Source organism: Temnothorax longispinosus, chromosome 1 (assembly GCF_030848805.1).
Source record: "Temnothorax longispinosus isolate EJ_2023e chromosome 1, Tlon_JGU_v1, whole genome shotgun sequence".
Taxonomy (NCBI): Eukaryota; Metazoa; Arthropoda; class Insecta; order Hymenoptera; family Formicidae; genus Temnothorax; species Temnothorax longispinosus.
Window position 1 is genome coordinate 8,845,883 of NC_092358.1, and position 17,567 is coordinate 8,863,449.

At 30.9% G+C, this 17,567-nt stretch overlaps 2 protein-coding genes and 1 pseudogene across 6 annotated transcripts in view; 1 reads left to right on the top strand and 2 right to left on the bottom strand.

Annotated features, from left to right (window-relative positions):
* Nucleotides 1-17,567, top strand: part of LOC139815425 (non-structural maintenance of chromosomes element 3 homolog) — a 233,773-nt gene that overhangs the window by 67,534 nt on the left and 148,672 nt on the right. The window lies entirely within an intron of this gene.
* Nucleotides 650-8,571, bottom strand: LOC139814826 (uncharacterized; annotated as a pseudogene).
* Nucleotides 9,097-17,567, bottom strand: part of LOC139814467 (uncharacterized) — a 35,188-nt gene continuing 26,717 nt past the window's right edge. The window contains exon 16 of the mRNA XM_071780757.1: nucleotides 9,097-9,228. The gene's annotated coding sequence lies outside the window, so the exon portion shown is untranslated. The remainder of the gene's footprint in view (nucleotides 9,229-17,567) is intronic.

Below are 17,567 nucleotides of genomic sequence, written 5' to 3' on the forward strand. Positions count from 1 at the left end.
CATATAGCCTCGGTTTCCCTTACTTGAGATAATTACATATCGGAAATATATACAACTAAATATCATTAAAAATTAAATAAACTAAATCAGTTAATTGCGTTATAAAAAAACAATCATAAAAAATTTTTTTTTGCATTTTATTTAATAATGGAACCATTCAAAATTTTATTGCATTTACAAAAAGGAAACTTTTTATACTTACATAAAATCTGAATAATACAAATTTTTTATTGTACGCAACGTTTTCAACATTATTCTGCAGTTTTTACAATGTAGAATCCCGAAAAACTAATTTTATTTTATCGTTATTAATTTATACTCTTAGTTTTCTCTCGTAGAACAGAGAACAGTAAAATAGTATATCGAAGTATAAAAACTGTATAAAATATTCTTTTGCTTTATTTGTAAAATATTAAGTAATATTAAGTTAATATTACCAAAATTTGATAGAACTTTCTTTAACCAACAATTTGGGGACAATAAGTTTATAGATAATCGATTTTTTCAATAATCCACTACGACGTTTTGAAGTAAAAAGTTAATTATTAATTTCGTAATATTATGACTATGAGAGAGAGATAAAAAAAAAATATAATAGTATAAACTTTATAATTTTTTTATCTTTATTCTATTTCTAGCTGTACTGAGCTGTTAGGTAACATTTTGTAAATAATAATTATTATAGTAAAATCATACGTTTTTGTATGACTTATGTGATGTAAAGCGTGATTCGACTAAAATAGCAATAAAATATTTTAAAATTATTGTTAATGTTATTAGATTAAACAATATTCTCAGAGATAATACATAGAAGAACTTACTACAACATATAATACTTGTTTCTTACCGTAGCCGCACTTTCTAAGGACGCCACAAATATTCCACCGATACTTATATGAAAAGGTTTAGTGCTCTTTGCAGTAGAAACCATCGTATTTCTGTATATGTAATGGAGCCTTGTACCACTGAACGTTGTATCTACAAAATAATAACAGTTGCTAGTTTTAATAAGACAAAAATATTTAGTAATAATAAATATATTTGTTCCATGAATCGTATTAGTACTTTTACTTTAATATCTTTTTATATATTAGATTTCTATTACAAAACGAGTACCATTGTGTGACAAAATGATGGAAATATTTCTTACACTGTGGCAAATACACATTCGTTGTGATCCGTAATATGTTGCGCAGTATAGTTGGCTAAGAACAAGTACGCGTAAAGAACGTTTATCATTAAAAAAGAACCAACAAGTTTTTCAATTTCATCAGTATATGACGCGAGCTAAAAAATGTGATACGTCCGTTAAGCATTTGCTATCGACTTCTTACGCACGATCGAATCATATTGGATTATATATATATATATATATATTGCACGATAAATTTTAATATATTATACGAGGGTAAGTCAATAAATAAGTCGCAAAGATTATGTCGAAAAGTAAAATAAATGTCAGGAACTCAGGCGACTTATTTATTGACTTACCCTCGTATGTCATTGGATCAGAATATTGAATTATTGAGAGTAATTGTGAGCATTAAGAGTTTTAATATTAAGTTTTTATTTAGTTATTGCTAATTTATTACTTACTTATACATATAATTAGCATCCATTACAATATCTTAAACTAGATTTTTCGCCCGCGCTTCGCGCGGGCTCAAAATCTATTTTCCCTCTCCCCAAACTCACTCATTACGTAGAGCACCAATAGAACCCCATACAAAAACCCAATTTTTAATCCCATAGTAGCCATCTCCATGAAAATTAGTAATCTTTTGGTACCAATTTCATGTAAAAAATCATCAACAAAAAATTAGAAAAATTTGGGTGCACCGTTTTCAAGAAATTGATCCATTAATAAAAAATTAAACTTATCCTCCAAAAATTTAAAAAATTTTAGCATTGGTTTCAAAAAAATCGGTCACGTAATACTTATCATTTCTCAAAATTTTAATAATTTCCAAACCGTTTCTAAAACGTGGTAACAAAAAATTATCCATAAAAATATCCATTAAAAAATTATCCATAAACAAATTCAGCTTGATATCTCAAGTTTGCGGGGGAAATTGTGCAAATCGTTTATTTTTTTTTTACAGAACGTGTAAACCACTTTACTATTAGCACGTTTCTAATTCTATTACATTCCTTTAGTTTTTTCTACCCCTATCTATATAAAAGTACCTGACGTCTGTATGTCTGTCTGTCTGACGCTAACTACTTGTTATTTTTCGAGAACGTGGAAAAATTTCGTGGTTTCCAAAAACCGGTCTTACGCGCTCGCGAACAGTCACGAATTGAAGTACTGGTTAATTCCCAAAAAATTTAAAAAATTTTTTATGATCGGCTTCCAAAAAGATCCGGTAACAAATTAATACACTTTATAGCCTCCCCGGAAAATTCTACCCCTGTTTCATATATAACTCTTTGAAATTTGGTCAATTATTTCCCGAAAAATTGGAAAAACCGGTTTCTCTAAAATCGGTAACAATTCACATACACCTATTTCATTTAAAACTAATTGACCTATGAAAACGATTTAATTCCCAACAATTATAAAAAAAGATTTATTTTTTTTTCCGCCTTTGCAGCTTCTTCCATTTCATAATTTAGTGCTGCTCTTAGCAATAGATCATCCTGACCGTCTTCTAATGTACATTTTTTTTTAAAATCACGCAGATTTTTTTAAAACAAAAATCGAAACGTTTTTCAAGAAATCAGTACATTAATGAAAATTAACTCGCGGCTTTCAAAAAATCAGCATATACTCGTCTTTGAGATTCGGTCAATTTATTCCCGAAAAGTTGGTAAAAAATTTTTGTAACCTGTTTCCCAAAGATCGGTAACGAAAACGTGTACACTTTATGGCACTCTCTGGGACATATTCTACCCTTACTTCATATACCCTCTTTGAGATTTGGTCATTAATTTCTCGTAAAATTTAAAAAATTTTGGAACCGGTTTCTCAAAAGATTGGTAACGAAAAAATTAAACCACATTATTGCATTCCCGAAAATTCTAATCCCCCTATTTCATATACTTTTGGTAAAAATTTGGTCCACTAACAAATGATCCGGTTTCCAAAAAGATTGGTAACGAAACGTGTACACTTTATGGCACTCTCTGGGACATTCTCCCCTTCCTTCATATACACTTTTTAAAAGATTTGGTCAATTAATTCTCGTAAATTTGAAAAAATTTCGGAACCATTTCCCAAAAGATCGGTAACAAAAAAAAGCCGCGTCATTTTTATCCCCGAAAATTCTAAACCCCTATTTCATATACTTTTGGTAAAAATTTGGTCCACTAACGAATGAGTAGTTCGCGTACAGACAAACAGACAGACAGACAGACGTTCCAAAGATCGGCTTCCAAAAGATCGGTAACGAAAAATTATACACTTTATAGCATTCCCCGGAAAATCTACCCCTGTTTCATATATAATTCTTTTAAATTCGGTCAATTATTTCCCGAAAAATTAGAAAAATCGGTTTCTAGAAAATCGGTAGCAAAAATTGGCCGCGACATTTTCATCCCCGGGAAATTCTACCCCTGTTACATATACTTTTGGTAAAAATTCGGTCCACTAACGAATGAGTAGTTTGCGTACATACAGACAGACAGACAGACAGACAGACGTGACTTATTTATATAGATTAGGTAACCATTATTTTTATGAATTATCGTTTTCAATAAATATATTATAGGTAGAAAAGTGTTTAGCTACTTCTTTTATTTTCTTGACTATTTCATAAAATTTTAATATCATGAAATTACGATTAAATGTTTTACCCGGAAAAGATTAAGGCTAATACAAGTCACGCCGAATGCTATCAAGAAGAAGAATGATCCTTCAAAATTTGATATTAAAAAGTCCGTGAATCTTCAAGTATAAGAAAATTCGTGTAATTATATGAGTACTCAATGCTCTTTATTAAATATATACCAACTTTATAGCCTTGCGATGAATATCTATGGCATAAGTAATCTCTTTATAAACCATGTTCTTACTCTTTAGGATATTTTTTTGTAAAATATTGATTGCCTGTTCGATTCGATAACTGTAAAAAAATGATTTTATTTCTTCAATTAATTTTATTTTGTTTTAAGATAACAAACAAATATTGTTTACGATTATATTCCAGCATTCATTTACTCACCTGGCGATACTAAACATTCCGCAGATATGTTGAAGATATGCAATGAGCATAGTTCCTGTCGCTATCAGTGAGACAGTCCTTATGTAAATAGTTGCTAGTACATGCAGCGTGATTAAGTAGGAATATTTTTCTTTATCAATAAAGTATTCTGTCATAAAATACACTGAAGGGTTTAGTCGAGACTCGTTTTTAGGCAGACCAATGTGTTGAATGTATGTCCAAATATACATAGCAGTTAATGTACCTGCGCCATATGTACCAAGCACTGAGAGAAATTTTGTAAAATTAAACAACACACTCACACACATATACACACACACATATATATATCAAACATTCAGTCGCCTTTTAATTTTTTATATTGAGGACAGGCAGAATCTTGTTTTGTCTTGAAAGAAATGTGTTTATGGTTAAGTTTAATCTAATTTTTAAACATACAGAAGACTCGACTATCATGTCTTACGTATAATTGCAGTTGTGTAACGTTTCGCCTTGCTTCCGTATTTTTTTAGAATAGCGATTTCATTCTCATCTCTTAGCTCGTTACATACATCTTGAAGCCGATCCAGCGAACTCCTTATCTGTCAATAATATTATGCCATTTTTTTTTTTAAAGGGGGTTAACTATTCTAGGCCCTTTTCTACGCAAATAAAATAAGGTTTATTTAGAAGCTTATGTTAGAAGATTAACGTAACCAGTAGCTTAAGTTTGCAGCTAATGCAAGAGAGGAACATTAGAATATAGCTTGAGTACAGGATGCTATAAGTATTTTCGTAGCCAACACTCAAATCACTACTGTCTACGTTTGCAGTCATGTCATCCAAGAAGCTTGCTGGGAGAGAAATAGACAAGGAATGTCTACCATATTCTGAACACCATGATACTGTTATAACGTGGACGCAATAATCTACTGTGCAAAGACCATTCTTACAATGACAGTAGTATCCTATTATGATATCTGAGGCTTCATTCGGTTCTTATATCCGATTAGGATATAAACCAAGTACTTTGTACTTCCATAATAACTTGTCGAATTTGAACGGGATCATTATCTCTTGTCAGTATATTATATTTTTAAATTCGCGCGCGCATTTAACATAAACGCACACTTATAGAGTTTTTTACTAAAAAAAACTAGTGCAACAGTGGTGCACACTGATTGTGAGTGTAATTTTATTGCTCTAATGTAAAAATTAGTTTACATATTTTCAGTGTTTAATGTTCTATTGACATCAAGTTAAACACAGTAGAACATTAAACACTAAAAATATGTGTGCATCAGCGTGCACTAGTGTGCACGAGTGTTGCACTAGTTTTTCCAGTAGAAAACGCTATTAGTTTGTACGTACAGTCTGCTCGTAGGTGTTCATCACAATACACTGTTTTGAGTGAACCTGCACGAACAGCTGAGTACATGTATCATACGCTTGTTTTATTTTCCCTCCACGTATGGGTCCAGAGGAGGACATTACTACAGGGGAATTGTCACAAAAATCCGAAATATATCTCTGTCTTTCTTTGACATGACGGCGAAAAACATAAAGCATCCAAGAACTTAGCCGAATCAAGATAAGCATGCAACAAGCATGCACCATTATGTAGCTGATAGAATCCAATGGAGGCCTTACTGGGATCTAAATCTATAGGATCCCTTTCTAAATAGTGTCTAGTAATATAAAAAAAATATCGTAAATGAAATTGAAAACGAGGCAAAGATCATGTTTCTAACAAATCTAATAGAGCCTCTCTTGCACATTTTGCAGAAAAACTTGCATAGCTGAATCAGGACTTTATGACAAATAATATTTGAACCGTATAGAAAAGGGCTCAGAAATCACCAAAAATGGTCATGCTTCTTTCAAAATGCTTATAGTCAAACTTCTGCATTTTTTATTAGGACGGAATTATTTATGTTATTTTTTTAAATACATTTTACATTATAATTATAATAGAAGTAGAGTCCTTCAAATTATGAAGAACTGAAAGGAAATTAAGAATAACTAGATAAATTTAGTCCTAATAGTAAGGAATATAAAAATTCGACAGTTTTACATTCGAAAATTCTGTTTATCACTTGTTCGAGCGCGCAATAAACGCGCCGAACGAGTTGCCGAATCCGTTCCGCGAGAACGCGAGATATCGCGACAGGCTCCGCTCAGCCTTTCGACTTTGAGACGACCGGGTTTCAGTGGAACGCGGACTCGATCGCTTGTTAGGAACTTGAGTGGAAGGCCCAAAAGATAGCAATTGAATTATAATATATATATAACTTTATTCGAGATAACAAAACAAAACTGACGAAACGCGAGATGTACAGAACATTCAGTGTGAATGCACTCGGCGCGCTGTGATTTGTCGGTTTGCGGCGCGGTTTTACATAGATTGCGATTTTCCCGAAACGCGGTTTTCTCCTACTCTATACTCCTTGGCGCGGTCCGTTGTATTGCCTTTGCACGCGGGCGGAAACGCGATCGTATGGCTTGGAAGTGCGAACGCCCGGGGCGATGGCTACGAGAACTCTCGTAACGAGGCTGAGTACGCTCGACCTCGCTGGACCATGGCCGTCGGGAGTGAGCTTGATGGAGTTCGGGAACACTCTAAAACTCTTAGTAGAGACTCGGAACGCCGGACCTCGTTTTGCGTGTTCCCTGGGAGGTTGGATAGGGTAGGCGTCGTCGAAGGCAGCAGAGAGCTGGAGCTAAGACGAAGTGCCGGCTCCTGTCGGAGCGCCGGCTTATATACCGCGGCGCGGCGGGTTTGTTGGAAGGGAGGCCGGCGGTCGGGCGAGCCGCGTGGGGATGCTGACGCGCGCTCGCCTTCGGCGCGGATCGGCTCCTTCCGGCGGTGCCGAACTAATCGAGCATTTCGCGTGAGAAGCGAACGAAACGTATATCGCAGTACTATAACGGTTAGATATAATTTTACATGACAAAATTGGGGGAATCCCCAACATCACTAATGCATATATAATTGATAACGCTCTTACAGTATCGGCGTTAATCCAAAACGAATTGTATTTGATCACATAGCATGTAATGAAAAATGTAGTAGAAATAATCTCGAGAATATGTTCTGGGGTACATTTTGACGTCAAGAATGTGGTAAACTGCAAGAAATAATTATCAATAAATAAATTAGCCATGTCAAAAAAGCAACAGTAGATTGTCTGATTAGCAAACTGTAATTTTATTATTCTCCGTTACTCTGTATACTATGTACAATAAATTAGTAAAAACAGCAGGTAATTAATATTCGGATATAATTGTATCACAATAATATTATTTTAATAAAATAAAATATTATCCAATATAATTTGAAATTTGATAGGTGTAATTAAAATAACGTTTATACAATATTTGGTAGCTTATTTCATAATAATAATATTAAAATCTTAACATACTTGGAATATAATGAAAATTATCAAAGTGCCAAGGAATAAAATTAACTGAAGTTCAATGACTCGCGATCGTTGATAAGGCCACAAACCAACGGCAAGCAGCAGGATTCGATTGACGTTAAAATGTCGAGTTTCGAAACAAATCATCTCTTCGTGAGCACAAAGATGTATTTGACGGAAAAGCAGTGGAAGGGTATCTCTCCTCTTTTCTCTTGATCGATGGTAGATTTGCCTAAGCAATGCTAAGTATTAGTATATCAGCTTCAAATTAGTAAATTATGTTAATGTTAGTATACTTAATAAATCAGATAATGTTATCGAAAATAATTTTTTCTTCAGCAAAAATAATTTTACTAATATACACTCACCCGCAAAAAATTCGGGCTACTTTAATAAATCAGCGCACATAATTCAAAGTAACATATCTTTGTGAAAAAAGATCGCAGAGTGATGTTTTAAAGCTTTTTAAAGCGTTTTAAAGCTTGAGTCTTCAGCTTCGAGACTTTTTTGCGAAGATTTGACTACAAACGGCGTTAATTTAAATTGGACATTGCAAAATTGAAGAATAAACTTCAACTTTTATAGCGTGCACATGGAGAACAAAATTTATTCTTTGAATTTTATTGATTACATTGTAAAATTTAACATTTTCTCTTTAAAATGTTTTTTTAATTATTACGCTATAATTTTTTTTACTGAGTTATGACAATTTGAAGTGAATAGTGCATTTTTTGTCTTTTCTGTGAAAATCTGTTTTTTGCCGCCGATATTCGTATCTTTTGATTCGTTATGAAAACTGCTCCGTTGGCAAAATGGTGTAAATGACAAACTGCAATATTCATACGGGAGTGACAAACAGCGAGGTTCTTACCTCCACTGTGACACACACGTCCGAACATTGAAGCACGCGCCCGACATTCTCTACAGCAGGAAAATTATTTATACGTTTATCTGCAGAAAACGTTATTGGACATACATCCCTTAGCATATTGGTCAGTGCAAATTTTTCCACTGCCCAAAGACATGACTCAACTGGACGTTGTTGCAGATGTCGGCAGCTGTTATATTTATCGAGATTTGGACGGAAGGCTCTTTTAGGTCCTAAAAAAAACCATTTCGCGATTTTTCATCCACTGTTCTTTTGAATATAAATATTAAAAAATAGCACATGAGCAACATATCCCTGGAGCCATATAGCCCCGATCTCCCTTACTTCAGTATATTTCCGATAATTACATATCGGAAATATATACTACTAAATATCGTTGAAAATTAAATAACGTAACAGTTGATTGCGCTATAAGAAGATAACTAATACAGAAAAATTTTTTTGAATTTTATTTAATAATGGAATCAATCAAAAATTTATTGCATTTGCAAACAGAAATCTTTTTTAATAACAATTAAACAAAATCTCAGCAACAAAGAATTTTTATTGTACTCAATTTTGTCGGATTACAATCTAGAATCCCGATTTTTCACACATCACCTAAAATGCGAGATCGGAATGATTTCAACATTTCTACTTCTTTCACCTTTACCGTTCCGTTCCCATTCTGTCGCTTCCAAATTAGAACTAATTTTATTTATTATAATTAATTCATAGTTTTAATTCTTTCTCATAGAATAGAGAACAGTAAAATAAGATACCGATGTACACTCAACACCTGTAATAAAATATATCTTTTGCTTTATTCTGTAATAGTAAGTTATATTGAAAATATAATAGACATTTAGAGACAATATGTTTTGTTACATCCGAACCTCAGGATTTTGGTAAGCTGGAAAGCGGAGGAATCGCTAGCTAGGAGTGGTAGTATGAAAGGACTCATGCAGATACTAACGGTTGTTTTGCAGATATACGCAGTGAGGCGCGTGCCTTGAGTAAATCGCACTTTTTAAAAGCTCCGGATATGGGTCAACGTCCCGTAGGGACGCTAGGACGCCTTCCGTGAGCGGTGCAATCGTTGGTCCTGTTTTAGGTCAAGAAAATTAAACCTTTTAACCTAGGATCGGATCTTCGAGCACAGAATTTAATTTAAAACTCGGTATCGGACTTGAATACGACAATGTTCGTAAAACGGAAGAGAAGAGAAGAGAACCAGAGAGAAAAGCTGGACCGAAGTGAAGTGAAGAACTGAAGTGGAGTGATTGAGTCCCGTGATGTCGCAGTTAATAAGGAAGTTCAAGAGGTGGATTTCGTTTTGAGATGTGTCAGGTTTCTGTTCCGAGGATTTTGGTAGGACGTTTCCACCCGGGATGTAGATTTGTGTTTTCAGAATTACTCATTGAGTGAGCTCGACTGGGAGCATCACTATTGTATAATTCTGATTGTCGCCTGTAATACCTATCTATTTGCGAGCTAAATACAAATATCGACTGCCCATTTTTACGGCTGCCCATTGACGAATCATGTCGTGAGGCCTCTACCATCTTATTTTTGGAGGTGCGAGCTATCGCTTCTTCCAATGACTCATCTAGTTTTCTAATTATCGCCGATTTCTCTTTTATTAGAGTCGGCGACAACTCTTGATCCTCGGTTTATCTCGCGACCGTATTTTTGTTAACAAACAGTTTTATTAGGATTACATATCTTTACTGACAGTTTAAGACAAAAAAAGATTTTCGTTAACAGTTACAGAATTTTCAGACTCCGTTTTTACCTATCTACAGTATTACACGAGCAATTCTAGGACTGCTTGTGCAATATGATAAAATTTTATATTGAACTTTTATTTGAAATTAATATAAGAGCCCTTTGGCGATCCGCGCCTTAACATGCATAATTACCCAAATCGACATGTTTATTGATTCCTATAATAAATAAATGTGATGTATTTGCAGAGCCAACGTTCAAAAGCCAAATCTTATAAGAATTTTCTGTTTGTTCGTTTGTTAAAAAGAATTGGATTATTTTTTGTAGAAGGTGTTTAATAACGGTGGTATCGAATTTTAGGAACATGTAGTACTTATAGCCCAGTCAAATTAAGGTTTTTGGATGAAAAAATTGCCGGCAAGCTGGAAATTGGTATACAGGTTCATTTTAGTGTTCTTTTAAACATACTAAAAGTCCCCATACATAGAGCATGAGCCGGCTGCGCCATCTTGAAAAAAAGAGTACAAAAATGGGTTTTTTGCGAATAACTCGGAAATTATTAGTTTCACGAAAAAAAACATTCAGAGCAAAAATGTAGCTGATAAAATTCCTTGCAATTTGGTTTTTTGTAGAACTTCGTACGACCATTAGTTCCCAAGATAGAATTTTTTGAAGCATTGAGCAAATGAGGAAAGAGCTGTTTCTTCGAGTGTTTTTTCAAAATATCTCAGTTCTGGCTGTCCGAAAGTCAAAAATGCATACAATGAAAGTGAAAGATAATTAAATTACCTACAAAATGCATTATTTATGTTATACCGCGCGACTATATTTCTAGAAATATTACGGTTTAAATGAAATTTTGACTTTTGGAAATTGTGAGAATAAATATTTCCTCGCAATATAAGTCGGAAATGGGTAGTCCTACGTAAAACATTGTTAAAATCAAGTAGAAAGGTTATTAAATTTTCATTATTTTGGTTTTTGACCGATTTGCATACGACTAATAGTATTTTTGATATCCGTAAAAGAAACGGTTTTTAGGTACACTTCTCAAAATGGCGGACTTTCGAGTTATCTTTTTTAAAAAATACACATGTTTCTTGAAGTTTATTAAATTATCTTTAAAATGATTTTTTATTTGACTTTCTGTGATGAATACTTCCAGAGATATAGCCTTTTAAATATTTGTTTATGTTAAAAATTTCTTAATAATTTACAGTTTTTTTACAAAACATGACATAAATTACTTTAGAAAAAATAATATCGACATTTGTTCAAAAGTTTATATGCATATGTATGTGATCCTGCAGTGGAACCGGTTTTGAAATGAAAGTTTTTAAAAAATTGTTATTTCAATTATGCCTTTCTTAAGAGTTTTCGTAAAAAAATGGAGTTTGCCACACTTTTTTGTAATTTTCTCAGTTTCTATGAGAGATACGTACAAAATGTTTCAGACCAAATTTGAAGCTTATAAAATTTCCTGAAAAACAGTATATTCAGCATTAATATGTGACCAACAATTATACCAACAACAGATGCTAGAATAATGTTACTCTTTTTTCCTCAGTTTACCGTAATTTTTAATGATTTAAATATTGTCGAAAAAATTTATTTGGAAATTTTTGCGGTCAGCGTAAGTTTCAAATCTTATTATACATGATGTAAGCTTCCCGTTGGTCTTTGGGTTAAATTTTTAAGACGGGTAGTATTCGAGATATAGGGCGTCAAAAGTGGCCGCAACAAATTTTTGTTTTATATGCAGTTTTTTATGTTTTTATTGGTTTAATTATTAGTATTTCAACAATAAATATGCATCCCTTACTTGCACTGTGTGCTCGCCTCTGTATATAAAACAGAAATTTGTTGCGGCTACTTTTGACGCTCTATATCTCGAATACTACCCGTCTTAAAAATTTAACCCAAAGACCAACGGAAAGCTTACATCATGTATAATGAGATTTGAAACTTACGCTGACCGCAAAAATTTCCAAATAAATTTTTTCGACAATATTTAAATCATTAAAAATTACGGTAAACTGAGGAAAAAAGAGTAACATTATTCTAGCATCTGTTGTTGGTATAATTGTTGGTCACATATTAATGCTGAATATACTGTTTTTCAGGAAATTTTATAAGCTTCAAATTTGGTCTGAAACATTTTTCTCCCGACTGCTGCCAACCTTCGGTTGGCGAAGACGAGGGAGTATGCGTTTCACTGGGGCCGAACCTTTGTTACCTTAGTTCTCGATAACTACAACATACTTCGATATGTGCTTCCGTATATAAGTTTCTTATTGATCAAGCAAGGTTTATAGCGTATAATAATCATTAATCGTCGTGTTAAACGAAAAGCGAAAAAACGATATATTACATTTATATGTCCTCTTATTGGCTATCGACTGAGTTACAAAGGAAATTGATTAACCAATGATATGCATCCGCATGGGGAATTTTAATGACTTCCAGATACCTCTATTGAGCTTCGGCAGAACGTACAGCTTTTCTGTTCATTGCTGCACGCTCATTGGATATCGCGCGACACTATCGCACTAGTCTGCTGGGGCCATATGTCATTTTGAAGTGACGGTCAATACAGTTAGGTTATGTTGTTATGTTATTGTGAACATAACATTATGTACATATTAAAACGACAGTGCGTTTTCTACTACACATTTTTGTCGTATATTTTATAAAAGTGTCGAAAATTAGAGTGTTAATAATAAACATCATAAGAAAATGGATGTTTCTATTAACAATGTAAAACAGGTAAATATTTGCATTATATTATTATTTCCTTGAAAATTGCTATCTATAACATTATTGTACAACAATAGATGCTTTCCAGTTAACGACACAAGCGTCATTCTATCTTTGTTGCTCATTAGATGTTGAAAAAAAAAAGAGACAGAATGACGCTTGTGTCGACTTGAGTCGCTAAATAAAAAGCACACATTATGTCTCGTATTATGAGTACAGTATCTCTCGTTTATTTATAATTTAATTTATATATTTATATTATTATAATATTATTGCTTGTTTATTGTAATCGAAATATAGAGCTTTAGATAAATATTCCATTAACTTGCAAAAAAGTAAAAAAAAAGGAGATAAAATATTTTTAGAAATATCATATTATTCGCAATCGTATAATTATTTGAAATATTGTACTATTAGCATGAATCGTATAATTGCGACAAGTCAGTACATATATGATACGTCACGCTCTAGGGACTTTACTCCTACTTTGCTCACTATCCGCAGAACCATCAATCTCTCGTAAAAGCAATATATATATATATATATATAAATATTGCTTTTAAAAGTATGAAATAAATAAATAATTAATTAAAATCTCCGGAGCAGCAACAAAAAATTATAAAAAAAGTTAAAAACAAAAACTTATATAAAAAATTAAACAAAAAAATTTAAAAACAAAAACTTATAAAAAAATTTAAAAACAAAAACTTATAATAAAAATTTAAAAAAATTTAAAAACAAAAACTTATAATAAAAAAAATTTAAAAACAAAAACTTCTAATAAATAAATTTAATTAAAAAAATTAAAAACAAAACATAATTTAAATAAAAATTAAAAACAAAAAATTAAACAATAAAAAAATTGTTTTTTAAAAAAAAACTCCCGACTGCTGCCTAAACAAGGTTAAATTAAATGCAGAAAATAAAAATTAAAAATTAATTAGTAAATAAAAACACTTATACAAAAAATTTAATAACTAAAATTTAAAATAAAATTTAAAAACAAAAAATTAATTTTAAAAAATTTAAAAACAAAAATTTAAAAACAAAACTCTAATAATAAATTTAATTTAAAAAATTAAAAACAAAACATAATTTAAATAAAAATTAAAAACAAAAAATTAAACAATAAAAAAATTGTTTAAAAAAAAAAAACTCCCGACTGCAGCCTAAACAAGGTTAAATTAAATGCAGAAAATAAAAATTAAAAATTAATTAGTAAATAAAAACACTTATACAAAAAATTTAATAACTAAAATTTAAAATAAAATTTAAAAACAAAAAATTAATTTTAAAAAAATTTAAAAACAAAAAATTTAAAAACAAAAACATACAAAAATAAATTTAACCAAAAACAGGTTTAAAAAGTTTAAAATAATAATAAACAAAAATTTAATAAAAACTTTTAAAAGTTTAAAATAATATTAATTATGAAATATTAATACAGTTGACACACTATTAGGAAATATTATCTAACAAATATGATTGAAAATACATACAAATACTTGATTACTTACTACAAATTATTATTATTATTATTATTATTATTATATTAGGCATTATAGACGCGCACTTTATGCGCGCTATTTAGCTTTAATATTATACTATTACTATTATACTATTAACTCTTTCATACACATAACTGTCAAAATATACAATGACAGCCGCTCACGAAGTAAGCGTAGCCAGAGAACCAATCGGCATCGTGGAAAAGCAACAACAATTAATAAATTTCGATAAATTCGAATATTGATTTAACATGCCTTTTCAGAAATGGAACTAGAACATTAACGAAAAAGAAGTGAATTAAAGACTTAAATTTTATAATGAAAAATACTCTCTTATTTACGCTATAATTATTAATTGCATATTTTAAAAGAGCAGTCGGGAGACGCCACGCCAAGCGTTTCTCAATCACGTTTTAGATGTCATAGAAAATTCTGTACTTAAATTGTTTAACTGTTATAACTTCATACTTAGTATTAAACTGAAATGTGTTTGTGGGTTTGCGCGCGCGTGCGCATGTATATGTGTATTCTTATGGTTAAACTAAAATGTGTTTGTGTCGCATGCACGCTCATGTGTGCATTTATATGTGTATTCTTATATACATGTGCATATATACGACGCACGCGCGCACGTACACATACATAAACAGAGAAATGCGTACAGAAAGAAGCAACCAAAATATGCTGAATTATTAAGTGTAAAATTCGGCGTGGCGTCTCCCGACTGCTCTTTTAAAATATGCAATTAATAATTATAGCGTAAATAAGAGAGTATTTTTCATTATAAAATTTAAGTCTTTAATTCACTTCTTTTTCGTTAATGTTCTAGTTCCATTTCTGAAAAGGCATGTTAAATCAATATTCGAATTTATCGAAATTTATTAATTGTTGTTGCTTTTCCACGATGCCGATTGGTTCTCTGGCTACGCTTACTTCGTGAGCGGCTGTCATTGTATATTTTGACAGTTATGTGTATGAAAGAGTTAATAGTATAATAGTAATAGTATAATATTAAAGCTAAATAGCGCGCATAAAGTGCGCGTCTATAATGCCTAATATAATAATAATAATAATAATAATAATAATAATTTGTAGTAAGTAATCAAGTATTTGTATGTATTTTCAATCATATTTGTTAGATAATATTTCCTAATAGTGTGTCAACTGTATTAATATTTCATAATTAATATTATTTTAAACTTTTAAAAGTTTTTATTAAATTTTTGTTTATTATTATTTTAAACTTTTTAAACCTGTTTTTGGTTAAATTTATTTTTGTATGTTTTTGTTTTTAAATTTTTTGTTTTTAAATTTTTTGTTTTTAAATTTTTTTAAAATTAATTTTTTGTTTTTAAATTTTATTTTAAATTTTAGTTATTAAATTTTTTGTATAAGTGTTTTTATTTACTAATTAATTTTTAATTTTTATTTTCTGCATTTAATTTAACCTTGTTTAGGCAGCAGTCGGGAGTTTTTTTTTTTTTAAACAATTTTTTTATTGTTTAATTTTTTGTTTTTAATTTTTATTTAAATTATGTTTTGTTTTTAATTTTTTAAATTAAATTTATTTATTAGGAGTTTTTGTTTTTAAATTTTTTGTTTTTAAATTTTTTTAAAATTAATTTTTTGTTTTTAAATTTTATTTTAAATTTTAGTTATTAAATTTTTTGTATAAGTGTTTTTATTTTACGAAAACTCTTAAGAAAGGCATAATTGAAATAACAATTTTTTAAAACCTTTCATTTCAAAACCGGTTTCACTGCAGGATCACATACATATGCATATAAACTTTTGAACAAATGTCGATATTATTTTTTCTAAAGTAATTTTATGTCATGTTTTGTAAAAAAACTGTAAATTATTAAGAAATTTTTAACATAAACAAATATTTAAAAGGCTATATCTCTGGAAGTATTCATCACAGAAAGTCAAATAAAAAATCATTTTAAAGATAATTTAATAAACTGCAAGAAACATGTGTATTTTTTTAAAAAACATAACTCAAAAGTCCGCCATTTTGAGAAGTGTACCTAAAAACCGTTTCTTTTACAGATATCAAAAATACTATTAGTCGTATGCAAATCGGTCAAAAACCAAAATAATGAAAATTTAATAACCTTTCTACTTGATTTTAACAATTTTTTACGTAGGACTACCCATTTCCGACTTATATTGCGAGGAAATATTTATTCTCACAATTTCCAAAAGTCAAAATTTCATTTAAACCGTAATATTTCTAGAAATATTAGTTGCGCGGTATAACATAAATAATGCATTTTGTAGGTAATTTAATTATCTTTCACTTTCATTGTATGCATTTTTTATTTTCGGACAGCCAGAACTGAGATATTTTGAAAAAACACTCGAAGAAACAGCTCTTTCCTCATTTGCCCGATGCTTCAAAAAAATCTATCTTGGGAACTAATGGTCGTACGAAGTTCTACAAAAAACCAAATTGCGAGGAATTTTATCAGCTACATTTTCGCTCTGAATGTTCTTTCCCGTAAAACTTATAATTTCCGAGTTATTTGCAAAAAACCCATTTTTGTACTCTTTTTTTCAAGATGGTGCAGCCGGCTCACGCTCTATGTATGGGGACTTTTAGTATGTTTAAAAGAACACTAAAATAAACCTGTATACCAATTTTCAGCTTGCCGGCAATTTTTTCATTCAAACGCCCAAAAATAATCTAATTTGACTGGGCTATTATAAAATGAAACTGAAAAGTTTGAATGAGTAGTACCAAAACAATTTATTTTTGAGTTATAAAGCATATTCGATGTATTCTCCGTTTATTTCACGAGTAAGCATTTTATAACGTATTTACATGCAGCCGCTCATCCATCATTTCTAAAGTCGAGGAATAAGGAATATTGTCGGCGTGTTTGTTTACAGTTTTCAATTCTCTGTGTCAGTCCGTCCACGAACGCCCGCGAAAGACTATCTATTATTATTGCACATTGATTACTAATGTATTGTTCAGCATTGAAATGATTAATTGTTGACAGTGTCTTGTATCGTATTCTTTGAAAAATAACTAATTTTTATACAAGTTCTGAAATGACACATTCATTTCATGCAAAGCAAATAATTGTTTTGAAGAAAAGTGAATAGGACGTGGTGGTTTAGTTGCATGGCCACCTCG